Consider the following 12,403-nt stretch of genomic DNA (forward strand, 5'->3'; position numbering starts at 1 on the left):
TGCTACATTGGAATGGCATACCCATTGGCTTCATTTGTGGCTAGGTAACTTTGTTCACCTCTTCATTTGACAACAGTTTTATAACAATTTTCTATAAAGAGAATACAAAAGGTCAATCTTTCCCTTATCATGGTTGGTCAAAATTTGGTTTTATTATTAGTTTAGAAAAATTTCTTTCAGCTTCATAACCTTTTATAGGTGATATCGTGTAAATTTTTACGATGGTTGCTAAATCTGAGAAAACCTATCAATTTTAATATATTAGCTGTTATAGGCAAACTTGCTGTTTTCAGTACTACTACAGATTTGTTTCTTACAACCAGGGATTCTGATCAATTCTGTTTCATGCAATACCCATTAAAAGTGAGAAAAGTTATGATGCTTTTAAAATTGTATGCATTACATTATCAAATATATTTTTGACAGGAGAGATACTGTTTTGATTGGACCTTGATAAGAACTGGATCCTCTACTTATAATTTTATATATCTGATTGAAAAACATTTAAACAGACCAGTTTCTGGCTCCCTCCCTTTCAATCCTTGTTCCTCCTTTACTGCTAACATTCTTTCAGGGCTGGGTCCTGTAAGGCATGTTCTATCATATTAACGTTTCTGGCCCTGCACCTCTGTATCATCTTGCAATGATTCAGCATGGTGGGTGGAGAGGTACTTCTGGAAACCATTCCTATACCAGGTGGATAGCAGTAACATTACTATACATGGAAATGACTTAGAAATGCATGAATATATCTCACTGAACTAAAAATAAATGTATCCCCAACTCAACTTTCTGATAACTGAATTCCCAAAATGCTTGTGGTCATTCCAGCACTGGGAGAAATGTGATGGAGGAAAGTCTATCAGAGTGGAGTCAGTGATTTGAACCAATTGCTGTTAAAATATCTTACTTTTGCAGATTTTATAATAGATGATCATAAGAACATGTTTCTATAGCTTTTCTTAGATTCTTACAAGAAGCCTCTAAAACTTAAGCTTTGTTAACTTCACAGTAACTTTTCTTGTATTCTTATGCATTAAATACTTGTTCTTATATTCATTCATTCATCCATTCATTGAGAGTTATTTACTGAACATTTAACATGCTTTGAACATACGAATGCACATATAAAGTAGCACCCACTCGCAGGCAGCACACATTTTCATGGAGAGGTGGACATGTATATAAAGACGCAGTAAATCCAGGGAGTAGCAAATGCTCTTTAATGTCTATCCAATCAACATTCACTAAACTATTTCTTTTTTTTGAGCAGAACTAGGATTGTGTTGGGTTACTCACCCTATTCCACATAATCATATTCACAAAACCACTGGTGGTAATCCTATTCTCTTTGCCTGTGGTTGATTTAGGAAGAGGCATTGGCCAATGTAATACTAGCAGAAGTCAGCTGAGGTGCTTCTGGGAATGCTTAGTGAACAACTTCTCTTCTTCCTCTGTAATGAAGTCTGGATGGGATGACTAGAACTGCAGCAGCTATCTTGCAACCAGAAAGAAAGCTACGCTGACCATAGAGGGGCAGAGAAGTAATATGGAAAGAAATATGTAAGGCTTTTTGTGGGACTGGTGAGCAGCTAAATTAATCAACCCTTGGGCTAACTTGCTCCTGGACTGACAATGCTTCAGGGAATTCAGAACTCAAAAAGAAAATTTTTAATAAGCTAGAAAGCTTCATATTAAACTGTGACAAATTGTCACCAGCTACTCTCCTCTCTGTAAAATTGTAAAGTTTCGTTTTTTATTACTTTAATTCTGGTCCACATATGAAAAGCAACTGAATCCTCAGAGGGTGATTTCATAATCCTTTTATAGTTACTACATCTGCACTAATGTATTGGGGGTTATTATGCTGTTTATTTTCTATAATTTTTCCCAATTAACAGTTATTACCAGGAGCTATATTTATTAAATGAATGTTGCTGCATACATCAGAGAAAGTGTAGTGATATAAGGCAGACAACTGCAGAAAAGGGCTCTTTTTTTATACAATGGTCAGGAACTAAAATATCACCTTAATGTAATTAAAATTGTAGATGTTCACAAGAGCATGGTGTCAATAAAGACTGAGTTAACTGACATTAGGAGAATTTAGGTTAATTAAAAATTATAATTCGAAAGTATTCTAAGACCTCTTTTTCTCTTAAAGAGGAAACAGATTTTTCTAATGGTTTCTGACTGAAAAATGTAGATACAGAATAAAAACAACTGGAAGCACTATAGAAAGTTTCTATAAAATTTATAATAATGCATTCAAAATGGAAGGGAAGATTTTGTTGTTATTAAGATGTAGTCAGGTGACAGCCAGCTGCTGACATTTGTTCCATTTGAGCTGTAACTAGGTGGCACATCTCTGTGTTTATAAATTCTTACCGTCCAATATGAGAGAATGTATTTTGTTTTGAACAACTGAGTAGTGACAGGCAAGCTGTCCATAGGGTATACAGATGACAAATCAAGAGGAAAATGAGCTCTTAGATAGTTTTTCAGCATTCTTCACTGGAAAAATAGCCATGTGACATGAGCACTGTGCACAGGGGGCTAGTGTTAGTGTTCATGCTGCTGGAAAATGTATTGCTCGAACTAAATGCACCCTCTATTGAGCACAAGTGATTCAACCACAATTTAAGAGGGAGATCATTACTCCTGCAAAAGGATTTTCAAGATGAGCAGTGAGGAGTCATTGTCTAAGAGGAAATTGAGACGTTACTTGCTCAGCATTGTAAAATTGTATGGCGATATAGATAGACATTGTCCGTTCTTTATGTCAATAAATAGAAGGGTCAACTAAAGAAAGTGCATGGGCTTCCCTCGTGGCACAGTGGTTGAGAGTCCGCCTGCCGATGCAGGGGACATGGGTTCGTGCCCCGGTCTGGGAAGATCCCACATGCCGCGGAGCGGCTGGGCCCATGAGCCATGGCCACTGAGCCTGCGCGTCCGGAGCCTGTGCTCCGCAATGGGAGAGGCCACAGCAGTGTGAGGCCCACGTACCGCAAAAAAAAAAAAAAAAAAAAAGAAAGTGCATGCTTCAGGTGGGTTGTAAATACTAACACTTTTAGATAACCTTATTAAGCCCTGGGGATTATTTACTTTCCTTAAGACATCTTATTTTTAGCTTCCCATGGTACTCTGAAAAGTGATCTATAGAGGGGTCAGAGTTGAGACATTTCACCATCATCTTTATTCCTTCAACTTTTTAAAGCTGTGATGGTTTTCATCACTTAACCTTCAACTGATAGATCAGAGTTGTATAGAAGGACTGGCTAACTGCCTCATAGCCTACCAGGTGATCTGAGTAGTCTATGTAAGAAGGGAAGGAATAGACTAGATTTATTGAATTAGACCGGTTGCCCCAGTTGCCCATTATTAAGGAACAATGTGCGTTAGTACCTAAGAGTCAGTGTGTGATGCTGCTCGCACCTCTGTAATCAGTAATTCTAAACTTTCAACTGCTTGGCATGTATGTGTTAAGCTGGGCAGGCTTTATATGATGGCTATAACAAACCTTATGGTTACCAGAGACCAAATATATTTAAAAAATTACATGTGTTATACATTTTTGTTACAAAGTATTCAAACTATACAGAACTATACAGAATAAAACATATTACATCCTCTTTGGCCCTCTCCTAGTCAGGAACAACTGTTGAGCTTGGTGAGTATTATATCAACCCTGTTTTAGCATATTTTTCATCTTTATTTGTAATGTAGTATTTAACTCAAAACATATCAGTGCATCAGATATTTGAGTAGCTTAAAGAGCTTGTGCAAGTGACAGATTTATTAAGTGAATAAACATACACAAGTATATATAAAAATATTACGCTCAAAATTTAAATTTCCAATATGCTTTTAATTTTTTCCTTTAACACTATGTTTTATAGAGTTTTCCAAGTCAGTCCATGAAAGTCTGCTTCATTATTTTTAATATCTGTATAATATTTTATTGTATGAATGTATAATTATTAATTTAAAATTAGTGTATTGGAGGACACAATTTGCATTCAATTTTTCTTTAACATAAATAATGTTGCTATCAATATCTTGTGCATAAGTTGGTTCTCATGTGAAAGAATTTCTGTGGAAGAGCTCTAGTTGGCTAAAAGTTACAATTGAAATTTTGTGATATGGCCAAATGCTCTTCAAAACAGTCTTATCAATTTATACTCCCACCAGCAGTGTATGAAAAAGTGCTCATTTTTACTTATCACTGCCAGCTTTGGATATTATAAATCTTTTTAATTTCTGCCAGTCTGATGGTTGAAAATACAATCTTGTTTTAGTTTGCATTTTTCTGATTACTAGTGAGGCTGAACAGCTTTTTATATGTTCACTGTCATTTGTATTTCATATTTGGTGAATTGCTCTTTCTTTTCTCATGTTTTTCTATTTGGCTATTTGTTTTTTCATATTGATCCATGAACCTAATGTCTTATCATTTTTGTCTTTACCTACTTACCTTTGCCTTTTGTTAATCCTGATGCTGATTCTGTATATTTTTCCTATGCATGTGTATGGTAGAGCAGTTACAAAAAAATACTTAATAGATTTTCACTGTAAAAGTAAAAATACAAAGACTTTTCATTCCTTCTTGGCTCCTTTTATTTAAAACACCTCAGTATGCTAAATATTTGGAAACTGATACGTACACAAACCATGATGATATTAGCTCATGCCCTGGCATTTTTGTTCAAATGCTTACCTCTGAAATAATTGAGAAGTTGGAGAACCCAACTATTTTTTCACTTTTCACATTTGTTTTGTGACTCATTCATTCAGCAACACTCAAGTACCTATATTGCAAAGAGTAGAGATATAAAAGTAAACATGTCCTCAGATGCTTCCTTCAAGGAATTGAGAGTCTAACTAGAGACACATATGTGCACACTTGTTGAGAGATCCCAGAGAACACGAGCCGTGGCTGGGTATGTCTACATGGTACACCGTGGGTCTGGCCCACCAGAAGTCTGCTTCCATAAGGCAACTCTCTCAGAGAAAGCCCAGTAAGGGATAAGGGAGTGATCATTATGAGCCTGACATGTTACTGAATTCTTAGATATCAGAGAATAGAGGTGAGTCTGAGTACATGTGCCTGTGGCTGCAACCTCTTGGTTCCTTCCCACCACTGAGTTTATATTTGAGTTGTTTGCAGATTTGAGCAGGGAGGGAGGAAGGGGAGCTGAAAGTCAAAGCTGACAGGTATTTCATTAAAACCCTAAAAGACATCAAAAATATAAGAAGTAGTTTGGGAACTCTGTAATCAAGTGTAACTCTAAAGAAGTGAAATTGACTCCTCTAACTATTTCACGACAGGACATCATGCAGCAACATTCCCCAAAATAGGTTCCATTGGAAATGAATTGCCAGTGTAAGGCAAGCAAAAAATTGTATGGTCAAATATTTTGGATCACAAAGGGTTAAACAAATGTCTTAATGTTGAGCCTTCTAAGCACCTTTTATAAGCTGGTGTCCCTCGACAACACAGAAATACAAACTCAAAATAACTTAAAAAGGGGCCATCTTTGGGGTATCCCAGGAAAGCATTTCTCAAAGAAAGATGCTTTGGCATATTGAGGGATCTGGTACCTCTTGGTACCTGCCACAGATGCTCCTCTACTCACGTTCAAGACAAGATCAAGGTAAAAACCAAAATAGCTGAGGTTGTTTACTCTTAGGTGTATTTAAAAACAAATGATTGACTAGGGACTGAATTAAACATCTAATTATATTCCAGTTAATGATTCTTTCATTAAGCATGTCCCATATTATAGTGCATTAATCAGGCATGAGATACTTAAAGTTACTTTTAAACAGCTTCCTGCAACCTGTTTATCATGCCCACTAGTACCACAGAATGCATTTTGCATATTAGAAGTAGTGATTTATTGGTTTAGGCACTTTTGGGGAACTAATACACTTTGTATACTACTACACACAGAATTCCATGATTATCTTGTAGTTCCTGGAAACTACCTGACTGTGTGTGACTAAGCCCTCCACATTCTAAGTTCCCACTGAAATGAAGAAAGAGGTTAAATAGATTAGAGATTAATGCTAAAATCTTAGAAGTGGTGGTGCAGGAGAAGTAAAAGCTAGGCAAATTCCTTTCTGAGAGTTGATAGGGTAGGGATACAAAATATGTGTTAAAAGCAATTTAAGGTAACTACTAGTAGACAACTAACTCACTAATGAATCATAAATAATCAGAGTTATTTTGATTAATATAGCAAAACTAGGAAAATATAAGATAGTTTGGAAAACTAAGATGACAGAATTAACAATAAGCGTATCAGTTACTGTAATAAATGAAGATGTGTTAAATTATTTATTAAAAGACAGAGACTCTCAGATTGAGTCTCATGCATACATGTGTGTACACACTCACCTAACTATGTGCTGTTTGCAAGATATATATCCGAAATAAAATGACTAAGACTAAATATAAAAGAATGTATAAAAATATTCCACATCAATCAAAACAAAAGTGAAATCAGGGTTTGTACGAGTCATATTAAAAAGAATGAAAATAGCAGTTATAAAATTTTGTATATCAAATAGCCAACATCAAAATATATAAAGCAAAACTATTAGAGTCCTGGGAGAAACAGACAAAACACAATGATATGGAAGATTTTACTTCTCTCACTTTAAATGCTAAGCTTTTAGGTCAAGTGCTAGTAAAGGGAGAACTGAATCACCTTCCTGGGATTCTTTACCTCCGTAGCAGGAGTGAAGCATATTCCATTTTCCTTGGCCCACATTTTCCAACAGAAATATAATGTGAGCTGTATGTGTAATTTAAAGTTTTGTAGCAGGCACATTAAAAATAGAGTAAAAAGGTTAAATTAAAATATATTTTATTTAATCCAATATAGTTAAGTATTATTTCAACATAATGAATATAAAATATTAATGAGATAGTTCACTTTTTTTTTTCATTCTATGAAATCTGGTGTGTATCTTACACAGAGAACACTTCTCAATTTAAAAATGCTTGATCTGTATTAAATTCTTTAAAATTTATGATTGAAACCATAGAATTACATACTCAAGCTTTTCCAAACATTCTGAGATTTTTCAAAAGAATGGAATGAGCATCAATTTTTAAATCAAAATTAAAATTAATGAAAATTAAGTACAATAAAAAATTCAGTTTCTCAATTACACAAGTCATATTTCAGTGTTCAATAGATACATATGTTTAGTGGTTGCCACTTAGGATGGCAAAACCCTAGGTAACTTTCCTACTCTCCTGATGAGTATTCCATATCAAATCCTTTCTTCTTAACACTTCCTACCTCATCCTCAATTTTAACTGCTTATATTTCTAACATGATTGAGAAAATAGTTATCCTGAAGAGAATTCCAACAAACTGGCATGACCACATCTGGACTCATGTACTCTGTTTTCTTTCTAGTACTTGAGATGAACAGTTCTTACTCCCATCTAAAGCCAATCATTCCTCTTGTGCATTATATTCTATTCTCAAGGACATAATTTCAGGAAATCTGCACTGCTCTTTTTCTCCTGAGAGAAAGGTCATAGCATACTATGACCTTAGAAAAGCTCTACTAACCTAATTTCTCCTTCCAGCTGGTGCCCCATGTCTCTGTTTCCCTGTATAGCAAAACTCCTCAGAAGTTATCTATACTTCCTGGCTTCAATGCTTCTCCCCTCATTTTCCTTTAAATCCATTTCAATCAAACCTCTACCTCCATTGCTTTGCCGAAACTACTCTTTCAAAGACACTAATGACCTCCTTTTTGCTAAATCAAATTGTCAGTTCTCAGTCCTCTTCCTTGATAACTCCTTTCTCCTTGAAATACTTCTTTTCACTTTTATCCCTGGACACCACCCATTCTTCACTTTTCTTCTACGCTGATGATTATTCCCTCTCACTAATCTCCTCATCCTGTTCTCAACCTCTCAGCTCAGAGTGCCCCAGGACTCCTCTTATTTCTTGGCAATTTCATCCAGTCTCATGGCTCTAAATATCACTGATATGCCAGTGACTCCCAAATGTATATCCCCAGCCTGGATCTCTTTCCTCAGCTCTAGCCTTATATACACCTTTCCACTCAACATCTTCCCTTGGATGTATAATTGGCACATAAAACTCAACATATCTAAAATCAAGCAATTATTTTCACTCTCCAACTGCTCCTCCATGTATTCTTCCCTTTTAGGTAGACTAGGAAGCCTTGGAATTTTCCTTTTTGCCTTAAATTTTTTTTTTCTCTTATCTAGTGCAACAGGAATGTTGTTGGCTCTACCTTAAGAATACACCCAGAATTGGATCACTTTTAATCACTTACATTTTTTTCTTTTTACTCTTGCATACATTTTCGAATATAGATAAGTCAGCCCTTCTTTTGTCTTTTAAGTTAAAAGACTACAGGCTGACATCCATTACAACAATAATCTACTTCTGATTTAAGATTTAATTTAACCACGTAAGCATTCCTGAAGTTCAATGAAAAGATCTGATGTAATAAATTAGGTTTTGTTCTTATAAGGTATATAGATACATATTCTGAGATTATAGAGAACAAGTGTTTCAGATAAGGTTATTACCCCCTGTATCATAAAGTGAATTCCAAAGTTATGCTAATAAAGTTACATTTTGGTCTTCTAGGGTCCAAAACAAGAGTTATGCTATGTAGATTCTTTGGGTTGTCACTTTCCACTGGGTCTTTGTTACTCTTTAAACTTCCCATCCAAGGTCTGCGGGTTTTTGTATAACCATAAAACCAGAATTGAAGCAGGTCTCTGACTGCTTTCTGCTCTTCTTGTGAATTAAATGAATAACAGTGTACTGTTATTTCTTATTCAATAGTTTGTCTCCCGCAAAGCACAGACCCCCGAGATGTGATTTTCATCTGAATGGGAGCAAGAACCCCCATATGGCTGTGTATCTTGATATATTAGAATCTTGCAAGGTTTTATTGCTCATGTAATCTCACCCCAAATTCTGAAGCACACTACACCTCCTGGCTGAGGATTCTTGGTGAAGTGAGTTAAAAAAATGGGTTTGTTCCATAGTCTTCAAATAAAGTAGGATGGGAAAAGATGGAGAACCACAGCTTACAAGGTTGTGGTTTAAGAGATGTGCTTTAGATGATTAGATGACAGCAGTGAGTAACAGAGTGCCTGCTTCAGCAAATGGTTTTCCTGTCTCCTTTTAATCGAATCAGTCAGTTATTAGGCTCAAATAACCATTTCCTAAAGTGGTTGCAATAAGCAGAAGCCATTGTACTATACTTTTCAAGGACTTGATTCAAACTCATTAATTAAATTTTCCTGATTCCTCTATGTCACAGGGCTACAACACTAGCAGAAACCAGCAGAAGCTGGTGGTCCTGTCTAGAGAAAATTTGGTTTCATCTTTTTTATGTTGAAAAGGCAGAATATGGGCTTATTAATTAATAAAATGATTAGGTAAATTATTTTATTGCCTAAAAGGAAAATTATTTTCTATAGCCAGAAGTACCCAAATATTCTTAAAAACTGCATGCTCAAATGGATAAAAAGGAATTGCTGAGAAGAAGTACATTGCAACCATTCTTGCCTGAGTGTGTTATAAAGCATTAGTAAGCGAGCTGGTGGGGATCAATGTAGCCTTATTAAAATCCTTAGGTGGGTAGTAGAATTGAGACAACATGTGCACTTGGTTGGAATACAGTTTCAGATACTTAGAAAAGGAACACGGTGCTGTTAATATGCTTCCATTACCACTCACATAGACATATTTCTTGGGCAATGAATCACCACCTAATCATCTAGGATTTTTTGTTTTTTTGTTTTTTCTTCGGTAGAGTGCTATGCTTAGCTTTTACATTTCTTTGTTTTTTTGCATTCACATCATTTTAAGTATAGCTCTTTCTTACAAAATACCACTCTTTTCTTTGGAATATTTAAAGACTTTTGGAAAAGCTTTTACCCCTTACTACTACATAAGTTATATTATTTAAATCAAGGGTAAAATATATTCTTGTTATAGTAGAGTTATAATTAAAAATTATTGCGGGCAGCAAGATGCAGTTTTTGTTAGAGCAGTCAGACATATGTCAGCAAAAGTTGGTTGAGATGGCCCTGGACTACACGCTGGGGCATGAGGCCTTTGCTCCTCCATATGCTCAGAAGTGCATCAAGTCTGGAGCAAATAGATTCTTAAGAGGATGGACTTGGTCAATGGCTCAGTCTACAGAGGCCCGTGGAGTAAGGGTTACCCTGATTTGGGGGCCTTTTCTTGTGGAAGCTTGTTTTGAGGTCCTCAAATTGTGGTATACCCATCCTTACATGTGACCTAGAGTGGGATTAATAGTCTCAACCTGATCCTAACCTGTTTTCTGCCAGATTAGGTTAGGCTGCTGGCAAGACATCCCAGAACTGCCAGAGAAACACAGAGGAGGTTCATGTTTCAATAACTACTAATTCAGCTCATCTTCCATCAGTGAAAAGTGGATGGGGATATTATTGATTCAAAGCAATGGTTTTATCTCCTCTCCTCCCCTGCTATGTCTGGAATTTGTTGGAATATTCATGTCACTGTCCTTCCTGGGTCTCTTCTTCTTCTTTCTCTTTCTCCCTCTTCCTGTCTCTATGTTTCCCTTCTACACTTCAGCTTCTTTTCACATTGAGGTTATTGAAGTAATATCTCAGAAATGAGTTTTTACAAACCAAATGCTTGCAACTCTGACTTTAAAGAAACACAAACTAGTGATAAGGAAGTAGTGTGAGGATAATTAATCTTTAAAGAAGTTTCTTCATTTAAAAAGAGAATTCTCCACAGGGTCCTATTAATCGCCAGACTCCTTAGGGACTTTTTTTTTTAAAGGGTCAGGCGTACAGGCATTTGATTTACAGAGACTCACCTCTGCACACTTCTGCTATGATGTATGCGGAAGTTTTACCTGGTGAAGTTTCCATTTCCTTCTCACTACCCAGATCATTTTCACTTTGGAATGCAAATGAATCAAAGCTGAGGTTTCAATATGAAAAATCCATTTTAGCATAATCAATTTTAAGGAAAAATATATAGCTTAGTTTTTCAGAGTAAGGAATAAGTTTCTGCTCTCACATGACCCTGAGAGAAGTCGCTTATACAAAATGGTAACAAAATCAATCTTAGCAGGATTTAAGGAGCACTCACTTTGACACGTTCAAAGGTATTTTTCCCCTCCTCCTTCCGTCCCTCCTTCCTATAAAGGGCTCCTTCCCCTTCCTCTTCCTCCTTCCTCCCACTTTTTAAAATTTCCTTCTTTCTCCTTCCTTTTTATCTGTCTTTCTTTTAAAACCAAAAAAACCGTAGGCTAGGGATGCAGCAGTATACTTGCACTCTTCTCGATGCATTTGTCTATTTTGCCTCCATGGGACCTTCACTATTTTCATTGACCGTGCAAGTCTTCTTTTCTTCCTAAACTTCCAATAACTACTCCCCTACCCCTCTCAACTTGTAAAAGGAATTATAGTAAATAAAGCACTGGTCTTGAAAGCCAAAAAACTCACCTAATTTGCAGAAATAAGAATAGTTTGGAAAAAGGACTGGTCATAGCAGTCACTATTCAGAGAGGAGATGCAGGGAGAAGAGCATGGGATTATCATTATAAAGGCAAGAAGTATGCAGCAGAAAGTAGCATTCTTTAGGGTTGGAAGTTGTAGTATTATTTGGTAGACGCGTAAAAGCACTTTGGGTGATTTAATAGGTAAGAACCAGAACTTGAAATTGGAGTTGAAAAAGACTTGTTATATAATTTAATCCTTTTGGCTAGGAAAAGAACAGTACAATTTTGGATCTAAATTTAATTGGGATTTACATAGATTCTTTGAAACTTTTCCATTTTTCATCTGGAAAGCACAAAGTGCTCATCCTCTCAGGAACAATGATGGACTGCATAATCCACTAGTGCACGGTATATCCTAAATCAAGTTCTCAGCAGCCACACTGGGGCAGTCAAAGGTATTCTGACTGAAATGAGAATCTAAACAGCTTTGCAGTGTGCATAGGGAATGAGGTTAAACCTTTTGGAAAGAAAATTATCAAAATCATAGCTTCTATTCCTACTCTTTTTTTCTTTTTTGATATTGAAAATCTATGCTAGGATTTCATCTTTTACCCCAAGACTCCTGCAGCAGTTTCTTAACAGTTCCTGGTTATATAGAGCACTTAAAAAAAGCATTAAATCATTTTGGCATGAGTCTATCTAAAGCACTATCTTCCATGCAAACAATACCAAGATTACAGCAAGGAGGCTCGATATTGAAGAATAATAAGGCAGTGTGTGAATTAAGCATATTATATTTGACTTCCATCAAGGACTTTGCCACTTGCATAATCCAACTGAATATGGTCTCATAAACCCACACTTTCCAACACATAATTCTCAT

The 12,403-nt window shown here is 36.0% G+C and overlaps 1 protein-coding gene across 4 annotated transcripts in view; it reads right to left on the reverse strand.

Annotated features, from left to right (window-relative positions):
* EPHA6 (EPH receptor A6) overlaps positions 1 to 12,403 on the reverse strand; it is a gene marked incomplete at both ends in the record, with an annotated part of 853,969 nt that overhangs the window by 64,383 nt on the left and 777,183 nt on the right. The window lies entirely within an intron of this gene.

Source organism: Hyperoodon ampullatus (genome assembly GCF_949752795.1).
Source record: "Hyperoodon ampullatus genome assembly, chromosome: 5".
Classification (NCBI taxonomy): Eukaryota; Metazoa; Chordata; class Mammalia; order Artiodactyla; family Ziphiidae; genus Hyperoodon; species Hyperoodon ampullatus.